This window comes from Natator depressus, chromosome 4 (genome assembly GCF_965152275.1).
Source record: "Natator depressus isolate rNatDep1 chromosome 4, rNatDep2.hap1, whole genome shotgun sequence".
Taxonomy (NCBI): Eukaryota; Metazoa; Chordata; order Testudines; family Cheloniidae; genus Natator; species Natator depressus.
This window is the reverse complement of record NC_134237.1, coordinates 26,113,527-26,138,671: the sequence shown is the minus strand read 5'-3', so window position 1 is coordinate 26,138,671 and position 25,145 is coordinate 26,113,527. Positions and strand designations below refer to the sequence as shown.

The window sequence follows — 25,145 nt, the reverse complement described above, 5'->3', positions numbered from 1 at the left end:
CACTATGGAAACAAATCAAAAGATAGCCAGACGTGTTAAAACTATAATCACCATTATTATTTGTATTCCAGTAGGTCCCCACTGAGATCAGTACCCCAGTGTGCTAGGTGCTTTATGTACATATAGTAAGAGACAGATCCTGCCCCAAAGAGCTTACAATCTAAAAGGACAAGACAAACAGGTGAAAATGAAGCATTATTATCCCTATTTTACAGATGAGAAACCCAGAGATTAAGGGTATGTCTACACTGCAGCTGGGAGACAGGATTCCCAGTGTGGGTAGACAAACTTGTGTTAGTCCAAGTAGCGCTAGCAGGCTAAATGCAGTAATGGGAATACTGTGGCATGGGCAGTGGCTCAGGCTAGCCACCCAAATCCAAGCCCGCCCGATCCCTGGGTCTGATCTTGGGGGGCTAGCCCAAGCTGCTGCCTGGACCACAAATTCCACACTGCTTTTAGCCCACTAGCTCCACTCAAGCTAGCGCAAGTCTGTCTACATTCCTTGGGATTCAGACCTCCCACCTGCAGTGTAGACATGCCTTCAGGTCAAACAGAAAGTCTGGCAGAGGTAGAAAATGAAACACTATCTCCTGGCCCTAAGTCCAGTTTCTCAAAAAGACCATCCTTCGTCTCAATTTATTCGAGTCCTAAACATTATCTCAAATCCACTTTAAATCCTTTAAGGTGGCTAGTCTATAAGAAGAAGAGAAAGATAAAAACAACTTGGTTTCTTTTAGTGAAAGAATATTTTTTAAAGCTTTCCCAAATCACTTCCTCCTCCCACCTACTCACTGTTGCAATAACAGCAAACAATGCTGGGAGGAAAATGAAAGAAGAAAGTAGGATTTAATACAAAGGTTTAATTTATTTAATAAATCATTTTATCACTGCTAGAGAGCAAGAAGAAGCAGGAGAAGGTAGGTGGCATTGTCCTGTTTTAATCAAATGGTTCCCAACCAGAGCTTATAGACGAGGTCTATATCCAGTGTCTAGTTAGCACCTCTTCCCCATCCTTGGCTCCCTGGCATTCCAGAGTTTGTATAGTTATAGTCAGTCTTATATGAAGAAACAATTTGCTACAGTGGCATCTGTTTTGAGTATTGAAATCATGGACGGTGAAACTGTCATGGACTGAATAGGAGAGATGCATGGCCAAGCAAAGAGCGGAAGCTGAAAAGAGCATTCGTGTCCTTGATAATGTGTGGAGTGATTTCCCACAGGATAGGTACTGCAGTATGATAAAAATAACATTGTTTCAGGAATGAAGCTTAAGGTCAGGAAAAAAAATTCAGCAGCAGGATAAAAAAAAAGAAACCTTTCTGGATAAAAATATGAGGGTTAAATAATAACTGTGGTTCCGGAGATTAATTTTGGATTCAGTACTTCATTGTGGCTGGCTCCCTGTTCCCCGCCCTGTTTTAAGGCAAATACCTACCGACTTTCACTTGTCCTTCAAGCAAGAAATGATGTGCACGCTATTCAGAGATCAGATGCTACTGAAACCAAATAAATGAATATTGTAATTGCATCAAAGCTACCTGTGGAAAGACATTCATATCTTGGGGGAATTTAAGAGGGGAGTGCTCTTTTAAAAATATTTGTATTTGGTTAATAAAAATATATGCTTTTACAGATCCATTATTGTATTGGGTCAGTTGGCAGCTGTTGCAATGGATCTTTTAGTTCATTGGAGCTTTACTCTTTGCAATGTGTTTCTGCTTGGGGTGTATATCTGTGTACTTCCTTTAACCTTCTTGACAACAACTATTTTGTTCCAAGAGTTGCTGCAGCTTATTACTGAGGAGGTACACATTGTGCTCTCTCATTATTTTCCTTAGTCTAAGCTAAACGTTAATCTATACTGAAGTATGTGTTTTCCATTGGTGTATGGGAAAACATAAAACTTCCTTTAATTACCATTTAAAATAAAACCATCTCACTGTTTTTCTGCATATTTTATGTTTTTGAATCACTACCTAAAGATCTGGAGCCACATGCACGGTGGATTGACATGCCAATATATGCAATGGCACATGCACGAATAGTCCTCATCAAAGGTGGATAAGCAGACTTAGCCAGAACAGCAGTATAGGGAGGCATTCTGAACCAGCCCCTAATATGTTTAATTGCTCTTGCACAAGCTGGACAAAGAGGTAGATAGGTCAGTGGAGAGTTTTGAAAAATAAATATGGTGAGGAGGATCTAGCAACAGACAAGTGTTCTGAAAAGTTTAGTTTACTTTAAATTAGACCCACCGCTCCACAGGGGCAGAGTCAGAACAGAATAGATGAGCAAAGCAACACTCAGATTCCGACACCAGGAGAAAATATGGAAATTTCACAGGCGAATAAAGATGCTTCAAGTATACATTATCTAACATCATTATTTTCTTAAATGCATTTGGCCACTATGATAATAGTCTGTATGTTCCCAGAGGGACTGGAAGGATTTTTTGTAGTAGTTCTATTTAGGAACTTGATGTAAGTGTGTCATGCTTTTCATCGGAGAGGACACTGTAGGATATTAACAGTATAAAGTCTGCATTTTTGACTAAGACCCAACTCAACAGTCCACTTTTTCTATGTAAGCCAACTAAGATACCAACACTGTGTCAAGTGCACACAAGTATGAAATTAATATAGGTCATTTATTTAATTTGCATATCTGTGCCGAAATCTCACCTTTCAAGGTTAATGCAAATGAAACAGGTCCAAACAAAACCAGACATGTGTCAGTAATGGCTGATATTAGTACATTCAAATGGGAAAAGAGAGCCTGATTTGCATAGCTTTTGGACAATTACTAATGCCTTTTGGAGTGTCCAACTATGATCCTACAGTCAAACATAATTGATCACTATGAATTATGTATTCATAATGATTAATTGTGATGACTAACCACTGGTGTTCAGGTCAGTGACAACCATAGTTGTCATTATTATATTAATTTGCAACACTGGAAATTACGATGAACCAAATGGACTTCATTTACTTAACAGAACCTATACTCTGTTTTAATTACGGTGCGTTTGGACAGTGTCTAGTCAGAGATGATGCCAAGATTTATTTTATTGGTGTACTATTAGTAAAAAAAGTTTAATCAAGGCCAAGAGGATTGCTACTCCAAATATTTATACTGAGCAATATATTATGCTCCTGTTCTATTATTAAGGAGTAAGTTGCAGACTGGATACAGCTTCACACGAAGTCCCTCAGTGATTAGTGGCATTATATGGCTGGATGGGACTATCCTCAATGTACACAACTGTAGGGATGTTTTTGCTCATCTTGAAAATATCAGGAGATTCAGAAGACAGAATAAGTTACTATTTACCAGAAACTTGAAGGACTCATTCGGTAGAACGTAATAGTTTGTATGCACTAGAGCCAGTTTAAGCAAAAAAAAAAACCCCAAAAAACAAAAAACAAAAAACAAACTAAAACAACCCCAGTCTCTCTGCAAAGCCACTGGATCAGGCCCTTCTGCTGCATGTCCAAAGATTCAGGGTACAACTTTCTCCCCTGCCTTCCATCGAATCCAAACTGCTCCTCTACGCCTGCTGAAGGAGTTCAATCTCCTGAGAGTGGGGGTGGAGGATGAGAACAGATCATGTGTACAGAACTGGAGTGTGACTTTGTGCAGAGACTTAGGTGAGCCGTGGACAGAGGATACTCCCCAGCAGGGCCGCAACAGTTGGTGTGACATCGAGACTACCATGGAAATCAAGCTACCACCAGAGCTGTATGAAGCAGCTCATGCTCCACAGCAGACACCAGTGGAACACAAGCAATAAACATCTCACAATTCAGCCTGTCTGTTGTAAGGTGGATCTTGTAGGACCTGGTCACCCTCTGCTGTTTCAGGTTCGGCGGTAGCTCTGATATTCACCAGATACTCCAGGAATGAGAGTAGCCTGATGAAGAACAGCAAAAAACTAAGTGAAGGTTATGGGACCATACAGTCATACTGCAAGTTTGCTCTGGTCATAACATTTAGGATTCATCCTGCAAATCTTTATTTGAATATTTCCATTGGGCCTGATTCACCTCTCCCCTACACAGTGTAAATGAGGAGTAAGCCCACTGAAGGCAATGAGAAAGTCAGGATAAAATCAGTGGAAATTGGAGGAGAATTAAACTTCTTGCTTTCAGTGGGTCTACTTGTGTGAACGCAGACCACTCAGATGAGCAAAGGCTTGTGAAGTCAGGCAATAAAACTGAAATATTTAAAATGAACAAAAAATGTTAATTTTCCAGGCTGCTGGATGACCTGCAGTACTTTTGCACCGTGACATTCTGCCAATTGTCATAGGCTTAGCCTCCTTACTTGATGGTGTCCTTTCTGGGAGTACAGCTATTGAATAAAGGGTAGCAAAAACCGATGATTACGATATCTATCAACTTCTCAATCGGTTTACAACACAATCCCAAATGCGGGTAAAAGCAACACGCAAACAAAACGACAAAGCCGCCAGTGATAATAGCATGCTGTTAAAGCAGCAGCCCCCGTAGTGGTCAAATCACCAGTGAAAAGAACTGGCTCCAAAGTGTCATCCTTCCTCTCCCTCCCCCCACAAACTCCTTGACCAATACACAGAAAGAATCTAACAGTAATACATGGAAGGCCATTTTCATCTCCAAATGGCAGGTTTCAGCTACAAGCCAGGGGCGGGGATTCCATTCCCTGTTCTGCCAGACTTCCTGTATGACAAGGCAAGCGAGGTAATATCTTTTATTGGACCAACTTCTGTTGGTGAAAGAGACACTCTTCTCTTTTCCACAGAACTCTTCTTCTGGTCTTCAGGCTTCCTGTGGGACCTTGGACAAGTCGCTTAATCTCTCTGTGCCTCAGTTCCCCATCTGTAAAATGGGGATAATAGCACCTCTGTGAAGTAGGGAAGTGTGGTGAGGATAAATACATTAAAGATTAGGAGGTTCTCAGATACTACGGTGATAGTAGTCATCTAAGTGCTTGGTCTACATACAGAGTTAGGTTAACATAAGGCAGCTTATGTTGACCTAACTATGTCAGTGTACACACTACAGCCTTGTCATATTAGGTGCCCTACCACACCGACATCATAACTCCACCTCCGTGAGAGGCATAGGGCTTATGTCAGCGTAATTAGGGCAATGCAGTTACTGGTGGCTGACTTGTCAATTTCATGGAGCTGGGGGCAGCTGGGCATAGGTGCCAACGGAAAAAAAATGTGGGTGCTCAGCAACTACTGGCAGCTCCCCCTGCTCAGCTGCTCCCTGCCCAGTGCCTCCCACCTGTTGGCAGGCCCTGCTGATCAACTCCTTCCCCCCCCGCCCCAGTGCCAGCACCTCCTGCCTGCCGCAATCAGCTGTTCAGCAGCAGGCAGGAGGAGCTGGAGGGCGAGGGGCCGGAACGGAGCAGGAAGAGGCGGGGTGAGGGTGGTGCAGGCGTGGGATGAGGCAGGGCCTTGGGGGAAGAAGTGGAGTGGGGGCAGGGCCTGGGGAGGAGCGGGAGTCAAGCACCCCCAGGAAAATGACAAAGTCGGTGCTCGTGCAGCTGGGCTCCGGGGGGGGGGGGGGGCGCTGTGCAGAGTAGAGAGCCCTGGCTTTTAGTGCCCCACACTGCCCCTCTTCAGTCTGTGGAAGCGCTCCTTGTGAGGACCCGCACACCAATAGACGGAGGGTAGTGTGGACATCAACCACCTAGGAATTACTGCAGTGGATGTAAGTCAACCTAACACAGATCGACCTATGACTGTCATGTAGACGTGTCCTTAGATAGATTAATAGATGTTATTTGGAGCTGAGGGCAACCAGCATCCCTTATGAAGTGGTCAGCACCTTACAAGACTGATCTCAAAATACTGAATAATTAAAGGTTTCAGAGGGGTAGCCGTGTTAGTTTGTATCAGCAAAAACAATGAGGAGTCCTTGTGGCACCTTAGAGACTAACAAATTTATTTGGGTATAAGCTTCCGTGGGCTAGACCCCACTTCGTCGGATGCATGGAGTGAAAATACAGGAGCGGGTATAAACACAAGAAAGGATGGGGGGTTGCTTTATCAAGTGCGAGGTCAGTCGAACAAGTTAAATCAATTAACAGCAGGATACCAAGGGAGGAAAAATAACTTTTGAAGTGGGAAGAGAGTGGCCCATTACAGACAGTTGACAAGAAGGTATGAGTAACAGTAGGGAGAAATTAGTATTGGGGAAATTAGGTTTAGGTTTTGTAATGACCCAACCACTCCTAGTCTCTATTCAGGCCTAATCTGATGGTGTCCAGTTTGCAAATTAATTCCAGTTCTGCAGCTTCATGTTGGAGTCTGTTTTTGAAGTTTTTTTGTTGAAGAATTGCCACTTTTAGGTCTGTTATTGAGTTACCAAAGAGATTCCTCCGATCCCTCAGACGGAGACAAACACCTCCAGAATCTCTATCAAGCATTCTTAAAACTGCAATACCCACCTGGTAAAGTGAAGAAACAGATTGCCAGAGCCAGAAGGGTACTGAGAAGTCACCTACTACAGGACAGGCCCAACAAAGAAAGTATCACAACGCCACTAGCTGTGACCTTCAGCCCCCAACTAAAACCTCTCCAGCGCATCATCAAGGATCTACAACCTATCCTGGAGGACGACCCATCACTCTCACAGACCTTGGGAGACAGGCCAGCCCTCTCTTACAGACAGCCCCCCAACCTGAAGCAAATACTCACCAGCAACTACACACCAAAAACACCAACCCAGGAACCAAACCCTGCTACAAACCCCAGTGCCAACTCTGACCACATATCTATTCAAGGGACACCATCATAGGACCTAACTCTAACAGTTCCCACTATGAGTTATGTATGGTCAGATTTTTCCAGAAAGTCCAGGACCGAACATGCTGACCTGTTTTAAAAATCCAGCCACGTATTTTGGTGCCTAAGTGAGAGTTGAGCTCTTTTAAAAACTTGGCCCAGAGAGTACAAAATAACTCTTGCAGTTCTGGGATTTTAATATTTTGTTCTGCAGTTCAGAACTTTTGTAAACTTTTTTCTAAAGAACATCCACCAAACACGGAATAAACAGTGGTGCCTGTTGTTCCCTTGCCCTGTGTTTATTATCAGACTATACCTTGAAATGCAGCCACATACCTGGAATTGAATCCAAAACAAAAGGACCATCTGAACATTAATTCTCAAATATCTACAAACTGCAAAATAAAATATAATGGTGAAGCTATAAATGGAAAATATAGGCCTAATAACCAGATGCTTCAAGACTAGTAAGTGTCTGCCCTTCTCATCAGTACTTAAAGGGGAGATCTATGTTCTGATTTAAATAACTATCGCTTTAGTGCCTTTAAAATGCCAATCTTAATACTTCAACTATGACTAACAAGAGAAAAATGTAGAAAAATTAAGCCAACCATATTCCATGAAAGCCTTAATGAACATTCATTGCTCGCTTTCATTACAAAATAAAGCTGCAGTGTAATGCATAGTGCTGAACATGCACATTCCTAACTTAGCATCAATGACAGGCTTGTCTTCACTGCTAAACGATGCATATTTTTAGCTCAGCGTAACTAACATGCATGAACTATTCCGAGGTAAAAAGCACAGTGAAGACCACGCACTTTAATTTTGCTGCAAGGTAAACTCGCCAAGGTCAACCCTGTACCCCCACCTGGGCTTGACCTCAGCAAGTTTACTTTGTGGAAAAACTAAAGCCTCTTTACTGTGTTTTTAACCTTGCGGTAGCTCAGACACCTTTGTTAGCATGGAAGCTCAGTGAGCAATATATGTTAAAGTCACCAGTAAAACATGGACATTTTTGCAGTCCCAGTTTCTCCAGACAACACGTTTTCTTTATTCTCTTTACAAATGATCCACCTTACCTTCACTAAATCTTAGCCTGAGATTTTGTGGTGTCTCTGTAACAAACACAACTCACTTCTGTCTTTGCTTTTCAGCTCAGAGAAGTGGGCCGATTTACCGCCTTTTACATATTCTTCTGGATATTGGCTGCTGACCACCTCTTGCCCCGCTTCATAGGGTTACATTATGTGGTCACATGAAGAGAGGGTAAGGACAAGGAGAGGCCAAGTACACTGAATCTGTGCTCCATCCACCACTGCCTCTTGCAGAACAGAAGCGCGGGCAATGCAGAAACTACTGCAATATTAGAAGCAGCCCTGTCAGGTGTCCGAATCCCACCAGAGAGATCTCAAGCCACACACCCTGTGCCTCAGGCTGTGTGATGACCAGAATGTGGGACAGTGATGTTCTTCCACCCAGTCATTAAACCACCAGGATGAGTCTTTCATAATTGCAATTTCCAGTACCTAATATTTCATTTCCATTTTCTGCAGGACACATAGCACGTTGCTCTTGTAGAATACTTTCCTTTGTAATGTTTGTGGTTTTTAAGATGAAGTACTTTGAGGATGCTATTTTTAATAGAATTCTCTGAAACAAGATAGCTTAGAACGGCAGAATATTAATGCTCTGAACATCTTTGTAACGTACATTAAGATTTCTTGGTATGATAAGGGAATGGTACGTACACACACACACACACACACACACACACACACACAAATAATTTTATATTATTGCTGATTCCAGAGACTCCCATTTACAAAGAACAGATACGGTGGCTTTTGCTTCATTTTTTATTCAGTCTTTACTCAGCCAACCCTCCCAAGGAGGCCAGCATACCAAATGCTCACTTTCTTACTAAGACAAGCTATCATCTAAATCAGCGAGCATTTGCCTGTTTAAGAAGAGGATAGAGGAATATAATCTGACCATAGGCCTCTGGGTTTGGCCCAATAAAGTCATTAGAATAAGCTAAATTATCTTTTGACGAGATTCACTCACTTCCAGGGTATCAAAGCACTTCCAGACAAACTGTCCAGACGCTATCACAGGCAATCATCTGTGCCAAGTCCAAGTCCAGGCCGCTTTCCCAGTGGCTGATAGGGGAACACAAGCCCTTCTGTGACTCCAGGTTCCAGACCAGGGACTCTACCATCAGCAGCCAAAGTTTACACAATCGCAACTCTCATTGCTCTTTCCCTGGGCTTCTTCCTACTCTGCCTTCCACAGACTTTTCCCCCTCCAACTCATCTGGGTGATCCCTTCCTGCACAGGTAGAATCTCAGGGCTTTTTGCCCACCCTTATCTGGGTTTCCACCTACCCACCTCTCTGTGCTCAGAGGGTGATTTCAGACTCTCTCCCTGCAGCCCTCTTCTGCTCTCTCCTTTGCTGGCTGTACACAAGCTCAGCCTCCCTCTGGTGCATATAGGTGCAGCCTATAAGATTAACTGGCCCCTTCTGAGCCACCTTGGCCCTTTCAGGGGTGGTGTGGGGTGAACACCCCATTGCATATCCACAGAGATGAGGATAGGTTCTGTGGGGGAAAGCCTTCCAAGCACAAATCCAGTAGTGTAACCCCAAGCAGCTGAGAGAGGACATCAAACTAAGAATAGTTTGCCCTGCTAGCCTCACTGTGGAGCGAGTAACAAATTGTTCCCTCCTCCTTGGGTCCTACAACCAGAGAAGGGGATCAGACTTGGCTGTGAGTGACCAAGTTTTCACAGGATGTGGCCCTTCAAATGAGAGGTGTCTGAAGCGGTCACTCACTTTGCTAGTACTGAAGGTCAGTACTGCTTCCAAAATGAGAATAATGTGAAAGGAATGGGGGTTACAAACATCACTGAAAAGGTTTTCCGGGGGAAGTTTATTCAGAGATAAATCCACAAGAATGAGATGTTCATTGAAGGAAGTGTGATGAAGAATCCTGAAGTTCTGAGCTTCAATCCTGGCCCACAATACTCAGGTGCTATAGCTTATTTTAAAATGTACAATTTGTGCATGCACATGAAAGGGCAGTATGGAGTCACTTGTAGAAAACCAGGCAGGAGTAAGGAAATCTGGGGCTGTAGGCATAACTGTGGGTGGTTCTGGCTTCACCCGTGTGCCAGGACCCCACCTCTGCTTGGGAATGCTATGTCAGGGGCCACCCACAAAAGAATCATTTGCTGGGCTGATGGGAGGCCTCCCGCCCTCATTCTTAGGCAGGCTGGGACCCCCTCCTCTGGAGCAGTGCTCACTGCATTAGGGGTCTGTCCTGGAGAAAGGAGGGCTCCCTATTCAGTCGAACAGAAGACAATGTGTTGAGGACCCTGCTGACACCACCCCAGAAGAATCATGAAGAGCTGGTGGCAGCAGGTTACAAAGTTAACAGGACATTGAGATGAACAGGGCAGTCCACACCTCTTTAAAAGGTTGTTTCTGGTTCTATGGAGGCATCAGTGCATTGGTGATCTTGGGGCACGTTTTCAAGTTTTCCTTGGCAACTATGAGGCCTAGAAACATACTTTTTAATAAAACCCCAGATGCTGATGTCTTTATGTGTCTTCTGGAGCCAGGGCCCTGGATGGGTGCCTGTCCTCTCTACAAGGGCTAGACTAAGCTGTAAGAGGTAGATGTAAGAGGTAGCGCCTCAGAAATGTGATACCAGCAAAGTGGGAACTCTTCTTGTCCTTTGAAAAATGCTACATGTACCTCTTGTTAATGTTTCGGAATGAAGGAGAGGTTCTAATGTCAATAAACGTCATCCTGCACTGATTTCCAAATGATCCCGTAATTATTTCCAAAGTTGTTTCTGATCTACTCCAACACCTTCTCCAGTAAGAACTTGCAAGTTAAAGTAGACAAGCCTGCAACACGGAAGGGGAAAAAAAAGGAGTGGCATTTTTCATTCCAATCAGTGCTCATTGACCAGCACTTGGAAAGTTAACTGGTCCTGAATGTGTCTCTGCTGGTCAGCCAAAGTATTTCTGGTGCTGGTGGGTCATGAAATATCAGATATTAAAATCATATGATTCTGATTACTGTCCTGATTCCTCACACACTTCACCTGATTTTATTAGTAGTGAGTAGCTTGCAAAATACTAGAGAAAGGGCTCTTTAACATAGTGATTCTCAAACTGCTCTGCAGATCATGAGAATTCTGCAGAACCTTCATGATGGTTCACAGAATGAAATACTTGGAAAAACAAGCAGTGGAGGATTCGAGAGTTGGGTGGGATTTCTCGCTTACTAACTGATTTACAGAAGGTAAAAGTTGGGGACCAGTCCTCGCTTACAGACAGCCCCCCAACCTGAAGCAAATACTCTCCAGCAACCACACAACAAAAACACTAATCCAGGAACCTATCATTGCAACAAAGCCCAATGCCAACTCTATCCACATATTTATTCAAGTGACATCATCATAGGACCTTATCACATTAGACACGCCATCAGGGACTCATTCACCTGCACATCTACCAATGTGATCTATGCCATCATGTGCCAGCAATGCCCCTCTGCCATGTACATTGGCCAAACCGGACAGTCTCTACACAAAAGAATAAATGGACACAAATTTGACATCAGGAATAACAACATTCAAAAACCGGTAGGAGAACACTTCAAGCTCTCTGGCCACTCAGTAAAAGACTTAAGGGTGGCAATTCTGCAACAGAAAAGCTTCAAAAACAAACTCCAGTGAGAAACTGCTGAGCTTGAATTAATATACAAACTAGATACCATTAACTTGGGTTTGAATAGAGACTGGGAGTGGCTGGGTCATTACACATATTGAATCTATTTCTCCATGTTAAGTCTCCTCACACCTTCTTGTCAACTGTCTAAATGGGCCATCTTGATTATCACTACAAAAGTTTTTTTTTCCTGCTGAGAACAGCTCATCTTAATTAATTAGCCTCTTACAGTTTGTATGGCAACTTCCACCTTCTCTGTATGTATATATATATATCTTCTTACTATATGTTCCATTCTATGCATCCGATGAAGTGGGCTGTAGCCCACGAAAACTTATGCTCTAATAAATTTGTTAGTCTCTAAGGTGCCACAAGTACTTCTGTTCTTTTTGCGGATACAGACTAACACAGCTGCTGCTCTGAAACCTCTAATTAAATACTGATTCCCTCCAGTGTTGCACTGGTATAACTCCACTGGAGGGAAAGTGGCATTAAGGCAGTGGTGAATCAAGCCCCAAAGGTTTGATTTTTTTTGCCTGTGATATACTGTAGCCATTTTACAACCATGATTTGCCATCATCCTAGTGGGCGAATGTATAGGATGCTTTGTGAATGAAACATGACCTATGAGTCAAGAAATTTAGATTCTATTCTCTTCTTTGACACTCACTCACTGTGTGACCTTGGGCAAGTCTGTGCTTCAATTTCCACATTTGCAAAATGCGGATAATAATCTGTCCTAGTTTGGAGAGTCATTACTATGTAAAATGTAAGATAGACTGCGAGTAAACTGCTTTTCCTTCTCTTTATGGAAATTGCTATCATACCCAGTTCTCAGCGCTGACTTTCTCATTAAAAGTAACTTACCAACTTTTTTTGTAGCATTTCAGGACCAGGCTCTGACCATACAAGAAGCTTCTCTTCCTTACACTCCTCTGCAGACCTTGCCCTCACCTGAGCACAAGCACTGGATCTGACTGCCACTGCTAGTGCTAGTAGCCAAGCATCCCTCCCAAAAAATGAGTGAGGAGAGGCAGGGAAGAAGCAAGGTCACAGGCCCTGCTCTCACTCCTCCCCAGATAGGTAGGTTGTGGAAAGGAGAGCTGACAGCACTCCCTTAAGGCACATAGCAACAGGTGCACTCCCTCACATTAGGCCTCCTGGAGTCTGGGTTGGGGCAGTGCACCTTTGCCTCACCCCCATGGGTGCCAGTGCTAAGAGTACTCAGTTAAGCCCTGCATTTCCAAAATCGAGTCCTAAACAGCTTTTTGAAGCATGTGGAGAATTCAGCTTCTGACACCCTTATAATGATGGCACCACTGTAGATCCTGAGGATAGAAACTATCATTAATAGTGTATTGAGGTTTTTTTGGAACATGGAATGCAGAAAGCATTTCTAGCAGTTCTGAGATTATTAGCAGCTTAAGAGTGTTGTTATTGTTCTGCCACTCTGCAATACTTTTTGCACTCTTTATGGTCTCTCACACCAAGTGTTCCTTTTCCTTGCATTTATAATATTTTCAAAACAGAAGATAACCGAGAAGCAATTAAATACATGATCCAGGGCACTTTTAATGTTCAAAGACCCTTTTAGCCTAATTCCACAAGAATGTTTAGATACAAATAATAGAAAACCTGCATTAAATTATGTATATTCAAATGAGTAATGGTAAGCACCAGGGATTGAGAAATTTCAGCAAATGGCAGCTTTACCCAGGAAATCTGATAATAGTTGCACTCGGATTAAATGAATAACAAACTATCTGAGATCTTTTGTGACCTCTAAACCACTGTATTTAAGCATGGTCTCTTTCCTTAATAGATATTTAAACCTATCTCACATCTCTTCAGTACCTACCGTGCTATTTTGTATTATCATTATTTATTATGAATGAATAAAAATCAGGTATATAGCACGATAAATGTATACAGTTCTTTACAGACATAAATGATCACATATTCCCTGCTTATAACAAACATGTATCTAAATTCCTAATAGAGATGATGTAGTATTCTGTATATGCACAGGATATGCTGTATAATTAACCTTCATTTCAGTTATAAGTTCTGGATTTTAAATTGAGTCACCTATATATCCATAATCCCAAAGCCTTGTTTAGTCATTCTTTTTTTCCCCCAAACATTTTTCAAGGTGCAAGTGATTCTTGATATTTCATGACCATTAACATAATGATGTCAGAACTGGCTAGCAGCCAGTCGCAGATATGAATTGAGGTTTATGGCAGCACGGTTGCCACTTCAGGCAATTGAGTGAAGTTGTTAATGGACAGATTTATCCCTGACTTAAGTTGAAAAAAGCTCAAACAATAACAAATATGTTTCCTTCCATAAATACTAAGGGCCTGATCTTGATCTCACTCATACTGGCCAAATTCTGTCCAGGCTTACACATGGGGCAAGCCCAACAAAATTCAGTGGGTTTACGTAATGGGCAAGTCAGGGCAGAATTTGGCCCACTGACCTCAGTGCTGTTACTTTTCATTTACCCCAGACTAAAATCAGAATCTACCCCTGGGTTTCCAGATATAGGGCTAGATTGTGCCATTTGCACAGCGCCTCATGTAGGGGATGGTGCAATTCTTCAACATCCCTGGGCATAGTCTCTTCTGGGGCTGCTCATTGTGCATGCAGGGCTCATATTCTGTAAGAATGCCACATTTATTGGTCCCGCAGTGCAAGGCCCCTATTCTATAGGTCACAGCTCAGGATAAGGCAGGACCATGGTGATTTCTGGGTGATTGGAACCCTGGAGGTAGCAAGGGTTATCCTTGTGATTGGCTCTTCTGCAAGCCACACAAGAGGGTAAGTGGATTCTTGCGCATCTCCTCACTCACATGCCTGTTCAAGAACCAGTCACAATCTGGCCCATATACCCTTGTTTTCAGAATCAGTAAGAGAATTATAAATGATGATGATGACGATCAAGAAAAACATGTTTCAGAGTAACAGCCGTGTTAGTCTGTATTCGCAAAAAGAAAAGGAGTACTTGTGGCACCTTAGAGACTAACCAATTTATTTGAGCATAAGCTTTCGCGAGCTACAGCTCACTTCATCGGATGCATACTGTGGAAAGTGTAGAAGATCTTTTTATACACACAAAGCATGAAAAAATACCTCCCCCCACCCCACTCTCCTGCTGGTAATAGCTTATCTAAAGTGATCACTCTCTTTACAATGTGTATGATAATCAAGTTAGGCCATTTCCAGCACAAATCCAGGTTTTCTCACCCTCCCCCCCTCCCCCACATATACAAACCCACTCTCCTGCTGGTAATAGCTCATCTAAAGTGACCACTCTCCTTACAATGTGTATGATAATCAAGGTGGGCCATTTCCAGCACAAATCCAGGGTTTAACAAGAACGTCTGGGGGGGGGGGGGTAGGAAAAAACAAGGGGAAATAGGTTACCTTGCATAATGACTTAGCCACTCCCAGTCTCTATTCAAGCCTAAGTTAATTGTATCCAATTTGCAAATGAGTTCCAATTCAACAGTTTCTCGCTGGAGTCTGGATTTGAAGTTTTTTTGTTGTAATATCGCAACTTTCATGTCTGTAATCGCGTGACCAGAGAGATTGAAGTGTTCTGCGACTGGTTTATGAATGTTATAATTCTTGACATCTGATTTGTGTCCATTTATTCTTTTACGTAGAGACTGTCCAGTTTGACCAATGTACATGGCAGAGGGGCATTGCTGGCACATGATGGCATATATCACATTGGGAGTGCTGGTAGCGTAGGGCCTGAGGAGGGAGTCTACATAGCCAGACAATCCTGCTGTCAGGGTGCCAATGCCTGAGATGATGGGGCGCCCAGGATTTCCAGGTTTATGGATCTTGGGTAGTAGATAGAATATCCCAGGCCACTAGCCGTCACCTTCAGCCCCCAACTAAAACCCCTCCAACACATTATTAAGGATCTACAACCTATCCTGAAGGATGACCCAACACTCTCACAAATCTTGGGAGACAGGCCAGTCCTTGCCTACAGACAGCCCCCCAATCTGAAGCAAATACTCACCAGCAACCACATACCACACAACAGAACCAATAACCCAGGAACTTATCCTTGCAACAAAGCCCGTTGCCAACTGTGCCCACATATCTATTCAGGGGACACCATCACAGGGCCTAATAACATCAGCCACACTATCAGAGGCTCGTTCACCTGCACATCCACCAATGTGATATATGCCATCATGTGCCAGCAATGCCCCTCTGCCATGTACATTGGTCAAACTGGACAGTCTCTACGTAAAAGAATAAATGGACACAAATCAGATGTCAAGAATTATAACATTCATAAACCAGTCGCAGAACACTTCAATCTCTCTGGTCACGCGATTACAGACATGAAAGTTGCGATATTACAACAAAAAAACTTCAAATCCAGACTCCAGCGAGAAACTGTTGAATTGGAATTCATTTGCAAATTGGATACAATTAACTTAGGCTTGAATAGACTGGGAGTGGCTAAGTCATTATGCAAGGTAACCTATTTCCCCTTGTTTTTTCCTACCCCCCCCCCCAGACGTTCTTGTTAAACCCTGGATTTGTGCTGGAAATGGCCCACCTTGATTATCATACACATTGTAAGGAGAGTGGTCACTTTAGATAAGCTATTACCAGCAGGAGAGTGGGGTGGGGGGAGGTATTTTTTCATGCTTTGTGTGTATAAAAAGATCTTCTACACTTTCCACAGTATGCATCCGATGAAGTGAGCTGTAGCTCACGAAAGCTTATGCGCAAATAAATTGGTTAGTCTCTAAGGTGCCACAAGTACTCCTTTTCTTTTTAAGAAAAACATGATATTCACTCCATTGCCAGCTGAGGATTTATTGATATTCTTTGCTGTCAAAGTCCTGCAGAGACAACACTGAAGCAGGAATTTTAAAGTTCACGCAGTTCTGCTCGAAGGGGGAATCACCTTCAGTAGTAAACTAACTACACACAGTTGCACCTATTTGTAAACCAGACCATCTTGTCCTTCAGCTCAGCCACCCTATTCTCTATGAGCTCTTTCACGCTGAACAGCCCGTAACCATCAATATTGCTGATGGAGTACATTACAATGAACTCTTGGAAGGATAAAGAGATTAAATGAAACTGAGCCTATGTTGTCCAGTAATTCAGCTATTTCGAGGAATGCATAGTCACTTCTTTCATCTGTATTAGTTTGCTTTGGGCATTGTACAAATTCATTTTTTCATGCAAAGGTTCTTTCCATAATAAAAAGACCAAGATGAAGGATTATTACACCAAGATGAAATCAGAAAATGCTCAGTTTCATTGGCTCATTTTATTCTATTGGAAAGTTATGGTTGGTGTTAACATGCCTGTATATGGTTCTGTCAAGCTGCAATAGTGCAGAGTAAGATAGAAGGCTTAACTCATAAAATACTGCTGCACCTCCAATCAAGTACGAAGAGGTCATTGTTACCTCTCCTGAGACATAACAGGACACATCTTGAAGGTATGGTGTCCTTCTGAATGCATGCACGTTTGTGAGTGCCGTCGTTGTCACACAGTTTGTGTACTGTCACATGTGCCCAGATGACAGAATTAATAAGTACAAACCCTAATTTTCAAGCTCAAATCAAGCATAAATGGGGTTTCCATTTGTAGGTTCTATCATTACTATGCATAAGTGGCAGTGTGCTACAGAATGCACAAATGATTGTGTGCACAAAGTTGCATGCATATGAATGGACTTGCATCTCCATTTCAACTCCAATGTGCTTGTGTATAGAAAGTCTTGGCATGTGGGTTCAGTTCCTGAAGAAGGTAGTTTTTAAATTTCATTCCCTGTGTTTACATTTTTTATAGTTCAGAGGCAGAGGGAAGACTCTCCCTCCCTGCCACACCCACCAGAAGCCATGTGCAAGAGCCACACTCGCAGGTGGGAGCCTTAGGGTCTGGAATGCTCTTCCCTATGAGTGGGAGCCAGAAGCTGAGAGAGCCAAAAGGAAGTCTGAAAGGGATGGAGTAGCACAAATCCTCATGTACTGGACCTGGAGGGCTGTGATGTGGGTGGTCCCGTAGCGGTCAGAGGAGTAGCTGACTATCCCCTGTTGTGGTTCAAGTCTGTGAGTCGGCAGAAGTGCTTAGTGGCTCAAGTCTGTGGGTTGGCGGTAGGGGAACCCGGGACCTTCTGCTCCACTGGATTCCAACCTAGGGCCCTGGGGATGACTGTTCAGGTGTGCAGCCTTGGCATGGGTATCACCAAGCCAGCACTCTTGGTGACTTCCTAGTTCACCTCCTACCTCTCCAGAGGCCCAATGGGGTGGGGAGCTGACAACTGACTTGAACTGAAAGGGGTCCAGAGGCTCCTCTCCCTCTCTCACAAGTAGGCACTCTGCTGTCTCTCCAGTGGCAGCCTGCAGCTCTGCATTGAGGTCTGGTCCTAGCAGCATGGGGCTCCTGCTGTAGTCCTGAAGAAGAAACCAGTGCAGTTCTGCTCCCTTGCACTGACTGCTGTGATTGAGCTCTGCTGATCCTTTTCAGTTCCACCTCCACTGTGAGCACACCCAGCAGATGTGGCTGGGCACAGCCTCCTGGGCCCAGAGCTGATCTTTAACCCTCTGTTCCCAGGGTGGGGTTTGTACACTCTGTCACATGGGTGTAGGAGTAAGCAGGAGGGAGAAAGCATCCAGCAACTACAGTAGGATCGTTATAGTAGCACTGAGGGCAGGTATCAGAGTCATCCAGTGTTAAAAATATGCTGATAATCATTATTAGTAGTTCATGAATTTTTCATTAATCTTCTGAGCAGAGTGGTCCAATTTAAAAAAAAACAACAGGTTTGAGATGGTTAATTTAGAATTAATTCCCCACAATTTGTCCAGTTTTGAAGATTCAGATGCAGAGAAGTTCAAGAAAATGAGTATTGAGAATTATCCTATAGAACTTCAACTCCATGAAGGAATGGTGACAGGGCACAGAACACTGAATGGATGATTGTACAGAATGCTTCACATTTCTACCTTTTTAGAGCCTGCACTAGCAGAAACAAGTCTAAGTAATCAAACACTGCTCCATAATTAAAACAACTGAGGACAGTTGGATCAATTAAATCAATTTTAAATATTACCTTTGTAAAGCACTGTATTTCCCATGTCTAACTACGGTGAAATCATTGACATTGAATGAACAGATACATATGGTTCCCTGTAATTACACTTCACTATCCAAGGATAGCCTTTGTGATTAGTACACAGCAAAGCAGCATGCAATCAGTTTAATGTTTTATAATTAAAAAAAGATCACCATGGGATATGATGCGTGCTAATAGAACACAGCCTTCCTGTTACCTTCTCATTTACATTTAATGACCACTGTCCCTTTAAATGATGGGACGTTCCCTTCCTTTGCAAATGGGTGTCCTTTGATAAGGCTCTGCTTAATTAGCGGTCAGGGAGAGACAGTGTTGGTAAGCAACTTCAGACACTGCAGTACTTACATTATGGCCCCAATCCTTCACAGCTAAAGACAATGAGAGTTTTGTCATTGACTTCACTGAGAGCAGGCCTGAGCCCTGTAGTTGTGTTACCCTCTTAGAGAACTGGTCAGGATTGAGCATAAGATACTTTATATGTCTATGGATAATGAGACTATCCACATTTACATTACAAAGGGTAAAGAATATTGAAAAATAAAACCCTACATGCTTCAGGGCATGAGCCACCCTCTAACTGACATAGGGCCATGAAGAAGCTTTCTCTGTGAGCAGGTTATTCCATATTTTTCCGCTGCAAAGTCTCTTGCACCACGTTCGAAATCACCTGGCCACAGTCAGAGTGAAGATACTGGACTGAACTAATCCAGTGTGGAAAATCCTATATTCCTGTGCCCCTATGCACTTCAATTTAGCCATAAGGCAGGATCCAAAAAGGGAAAATTATTTATCAGTAATTAACTATTCCATTTGTCGTAGTTTTCCCTCCATTCTAGAACAGTCTTTAAACTGAGTGTTATAGCTCCACCTCTAAGGAAACAAGGGTCAAAAGTACCATTAATCAAGGGACAGTATATGGACCCGATCCAAAGCTCCTTTGGATTTAATTGATAATATCCTATTGACTTCAATGACCATTGGATCAGGCCCCAAAGGAGCTAGCACACCTACTTCCATTAGCTGAGCTCCTGCATACCTGGAGTTATTTGGGGGAAACTCTATAGCTTGTCTTATGCAGGAGGTCGGACAAGATGATCACAGGTCCCTTCTGGCCTTAGAATCTATGAATATATATCAGCCATGATAGACTGTTCTTTTGCGATCAGGATAAATGTAAAGATTTGTTTGTCGGGGAAGAGGGGGGTATATAAGGGCCGCTCTATGTGATACCTCTCAGCTGGTGGCTTTGTACAATTAATTTCAGTAAACACTGCCTATCAACTTTCAAGAACCAGAAGAGTAAACAGTGAAATTTTTCATTGGAAAATAGCTGTTTAAAACAGCTTCTACAGTGGGTGCCATTAAAATCTTGACATTTACCACTTTGTGGTATTTACCTTTATCACTTTATTTGTGGCATTCTCTATACTTTGATGGGAAATACCATGATAACTTTAACAACTCTGCACAGTGAATGTCAACATTTTAATGTATTCTATAGTGGGAGAGATGTAGCTGTCAGCTGTGGGGGTGTGTGGCTCTGTTGTCTGAAACAGAAATGGCCACTCTGAAGATATTATTCACATGAAACAATTTTAAAGTAGCAGCCAGGGACCCGCTTGGAAGTGTCACTCCATTGTTAACTCACTCTGCTGTGCCTAGATACTGCCAGCATGGGATACATGACACAAAAGCACTCATCTATCCCGGTAATGGTCTCAGCATAGGAAGTTCGATAGGTAGGTATGCCAGAATGCAGCACCTCGGTACCCCAGGCGTTAAGGTTGGAACGTTTCTCATATCTGATTATAAGGTGCCTAGCTGTACCTCTTACGAGTCTTTTTCTTTGTTTTGCTGAAACTCAAACTCTTAATTTATGTGAACATTTCCCCTTTGTTTTTAACGTCAATGTCAACATTTTTAACTTGTTTTTTAAGAACAGCTCCTAGTGACACCATAAGGAATCTGCACTGACACTGTGTTTAAAAATACCTCATTGCAATAGCTTGATACATGAAATCAGCACACTTTTTAAAGTAAACAGCTGTCACAGGGATTCTTTGCACAAGTGCATGGTGAGGTAGGGGCAACTATGTAAGAAGCTTCTTTGTGCAGCCCACATAAGTCCCTGCACTCTGGGAATTGAAGCTAGCTCTTTTTCCCTACTCCCTTTGGGGTGCCCAGTGCCCCCAACACAGGGTGGCGAGGGAGGGGAGGAGTCAGGGCTGTGCTTCTGCCTGCCATAGGCACCAGCCACAAAAAGGTATAGCAGTGGACGTGCAGCTGAGCACACCCAGGAACGTTCTGCTAACTCCCGATGCTTTCCCTCTGGGCAGTGCAGCTCAGCACTGCCCCCTTGCTACAGGTTGGGCCTACTCAGCACAATCACGTTCTTACTTTTTGGGGGCCAAATGCTGGCCTACCATTCTGCAGGGATACATGGTGCAGAAAATCCCTCTGTCTAATGTCATCCAGCTCTACGCAACTCCAACCAGTCATGATCAATTCAGGGCTAGTGCAGGGGGTGCACGGTCTGTCTAGGGGATGGAACTGCAAAACCACTTGGGAGATGGAGTGGGGATGGAGGTCATGCAAATGGGCTCTCTGCTTCCTCCCTCAGAGCCTCCTCCTCTTTCTCTGTACAGGGTCTGTGGAGTTTACTACAGGCTTGGCGCAGTAACCTCAGTGGAGCTGGCACAGCAGAGAGAGGCTCAATAGTAAGATCTTTAAAACACCAACAACAAAAACCAAACCCAAAACACTTACTAGCTGTTTGTGGTGGGGTGAGGAAAGGTGGTCTTTCTTCTCCTACTGCTCCCTGAGAAGGGAATCTTTGCCCTAATAAACCCTGTGCCTCTCTTAGCTGATAGTTCCAGATGTGAACCCCGTTTTAGATCCCTGCAGCTGTGAGTCAGCTTCTAAGACCTCCCATTCCAACACCCCCCTTAGAGCAGTGGAAGTACAGAACAAGGCAACTTCCTCCCCCAATGACATAACAAAGCACCCTGAGAACAGAGCTACGGATTTCACTTCCTGTATAGGAGTCAGGACTGAGCAGCCACGGAGCCATCCTGGGCCTGCTTCTCCTCTCACTAACACAGGTGAGAATCAGGAGGAACTCCACTGAAGTCAACGGAGTTATATCAGTGTAAAAGTGATTTCCCCCCTCCTCAGGGGAGGAGGGATAGCTCAGTGGTTTGAGCAATGGCCTGCTAAACCCAGGGTTGTGAGTTCAATCCTTGAGGGGGCCATTTGGGATCTGGGGCAAAAATTGGGGATTGGTCCTGCTTTGAGCAGGGGGTTGGACTAGATGACCTCCTGAGGTCCCTTCCAACCCTGACATTCTATGATTCTATGAGAATCCAGCTCTACTTGAAATTCCAATAGTACTTCACAGGCATGGAGCATGGCCAAGCCATGAAGTTTTGCCAGGACTCTGTGCTGCAGAGTAAGCAGGGCTAGAAATTGGCTCTAAAAATTTAACCCTAAGAAGTAAATTGATTACTTTTAAATGTAGCTTCCTTTTCAATTATTTTTCACAGCAGGCATTCCTATCATTTCTGTCCTAAACATGAGCAATGCTGTTATGTTACTTGGCCTGGCCACAGTAACCCTGTGCAACTTGTATGCAGAATGCTGTGCTCAAGGCAGGGACCGAGTTTTTTTCCCATGTGTTTGTATAACACCTAGCAAAGGGGCCCTGATACCGACAGGGGCCTCTGGGTGCTATCATATATGACAAATATAAAATGTAATATACAATAATAATAATAAAATAAATAATAAATAATAATAATAATAACGATGATGATGATGCAAAAGTAATTAGTAATCATTTTCTGTGAGAATGTAATCAGAAATTTGCACTAGATTCCCTTTCCCAAGCATCTTAATGAATGTCATGATATGGCAAGTGTTCTCATGGACAGTGCTGCAAACACTTATGCAAATTGTGGGTGCATTTCCTTGGGAGCCTTGCATGCCCAGCACATCTGGAAATCAGGCCATTTTTAAAGTGCCTAAATATAAATGAAGTTGCTTAACTTTTGATACCCAAGTTTGAAAGTTTTGGGCTTTGACTCACTGTGCCTCAATTTCCCCATCCATAAAATGGGAATAATTATGATTCTCCACTCTTGCAAAGATCTTTTTAGAGCTTAAAAGCACTGTAAGCATTAGTAGTATTATGGTGATAATAGTATGCATAATTCCATTAAAATGAGTGGACTGTGAAGACAATCTTTCTATGAATTTTCTGCTTCATAATTCTGTCTTTTTATATTTGATACAGTAAAATGGTGCATAAGCAAAAGGTGTGAGAAACATTAGAAGTGAAATGCACATTGTGATTCAGTCTTGTAAGGCCAACACATGTATATTAAGAAAAGAAAATAGCAAGCCTTATAAAAATCCAATGTAATTACGATGTCTATTTTAATTTTACATAGATTGAGCTGCAGACACTCACCTGCATTATTTCACTCACATTTCTCTTCGATCGTCTCTGAAACTAGTCAAACTTGGATTATGTACCACTGCAAAGAGAGAGAGAGAAATTCTCTAAGAGAAATTACTCGATTCACATTTGTTTTTAAATAAATTACAGTTTATTTTTTACTGTGAAGTGCTTAGTTCCAATTCTTCATGCACGCACGCAATACTGTAATGCAATCGTTTTCAACCTTCCTCTCCCAGTGAACCCCAAACTGCAGCATCCAGTCAGGACTAACCTTTGGGCATACCACTGGGACAAAGGAACATAACCCTATGTGGCCATAACCCATCATGTTTCAAATCACTGTGAGAATAAGTATCCAAAATAACTGCATGCTGTAGTGAATATTTATTGCCATGGTATCTGTAAAATACATCAAGTGCCAGTTGTCACCGACAATTGGTATATAAAGGCATGGAGTTTGGATGGGGAATCAATAACATGCAATGGAAAAAGTTTTGGGGTGGGAGGTGCTCACCTCCGAAAGGAACTTGGGGCTGGAAGTTAACTGGGAGCTGGGGAGGGATCTGTCACCTGCAAAGCAAACTGGGATTTTAAGGGCACCACCACCAGCAGGAGGTACAGCTCATTCTCATTGCTTGTCCCGTCTCCCAGCACACACCACACCACATTGGCTACATGGGAAAGCTCTGAGGAAAGACACTGCTTGGCTTATCTAATTTCCCCAACCCTTTCTTAGGCATACAAAGACAAGAGACTGCAAACATTTCACTTATAATCACATACAGTTTTAAAATGAGATGCCAACAAATAATTGGAAGTGGTTGGGAGAAGACAGCTGGGGTGAGTAGGCCTGATCCCAGGATGGGGTGTCTATCTTCATATGCTCTGGAAGTCACATTACTCACACCAGTGCTGGTCACACCAGCGCAGACCCGCCCAAACCAAAAGGCAGGAGTTCCCCATCTCTGCCACAAAGGAATGTTAGATGCTTGAGAGAGGAATAAGGGAGAGACCAGGGATTGGAAGTAGGGAGAATGTTATGGAATGGAATTTCCTTCATGTGGAAATGTGGACAGATACATACAGCTCAGACAGAGAAATGGGAAGTGCCCAAAGGTTCAAATGCCTGCCTCTTCTGGCGGGGGGACACCTGTGTCTTGTTAGATTTGATGGTACAGATGGAGATTTATTGGTATTTAACCCAAATGACAAAAAAGTGTATTAATCTCATCCAGAGGTGAAAGTAAACTGGTACGCCTTGGTACGGTGTACCGCCAAGAGCCGGTGCACCGTACCGGGGTGGATCGGCTTCCCCAGGCGCAATTTAAAGGGCCTGTGGCTCCCAGCAGCGGCTGGAGCCCCCGGCCCTTTAAATTGCTGCCAGAGCCCCGCTGCCGGAGCCCTGGGGAAGCAGCGGTGGGGCTGGGGCGGCGATTTAAAGGGCCCGGGGCGGTAGCGGCGGCCGAGCCCTGGGCCCTTTAAATCGTCCCCGGAGCCCCGCCGCCGCTTCCCCAGGGCTCCGGCAGGCTCCGGGGACGATTTAAAGGGCCCAGGGCCCTTTAAACCGCTGCCAGAGGCCCCGGCTGCCACTGTTACCCCAGGGAGGGGGAAGGAGGCACTTGCTGGTACAGGGTGGGCCGGGGCTGGCTCTGACCTCCCCCAGCCCCGCCCCTTCTGCCCGAGGCCCCGCCACTTCCGGGGGCCAGAGCCGGCCCCAGCCCAGCCCCGTATCGGTAAGTCCCTAGACTTACTTTCACCCCGATCTCATCTTAATTTTAAAATACTAGGTGCAACAGCATTAAAAATATTGCAACGAGAGATGCAGAAAGATAGGTGGGACGTATATTACGCATGTCGGTGAGCATCATGCCAATACAGAATAACAGATGGATGAATTTGGAGGCATAGGAATTTCCCAGAATTTTATTTCTTTTGTCTTTACACTTAATAATAAACCAGAGTGTAATTACAGGTACTGCACTGTGATGACTGTGATTACACTATACTTACACTGGGGTTATACTCTATTATACCAT

The 25,145-nt window shown here is 43.5% G+C and overlaps 1 long non-coding RNA gene across 2 annotated transcripts; it reads right to left on the bottom strand.

Annotated features, from left to right (window-relative positions):
- Positions 1-4,570: 4,570 nt before the first annotated feature.
- LOC141985787 (uncharacterized) lies at positions 4,571-24,446 on the bottom strand. Of its 2 annotated transcripts, none has more exons than XR_012639017.1 (3): positions 24,194-24,446; positions 23,119-23,185; positions 4,571-4,859 (listed from the first exon to the last, which is right to left on the bottom strand). It is a non-coding gene; the product is annotated as an uncharacterized LOC141985787 (long non-coding RNA). The 2 variants fall into 2 exon arrangements; XR_012639018.1 differs by lacking the exon at positions 4,571-4,859 and adding an exon at positions 17,283-18,300.
- Between the last annotated feature and the right edge of the window lie 699 nt (positions 24,447-25,145).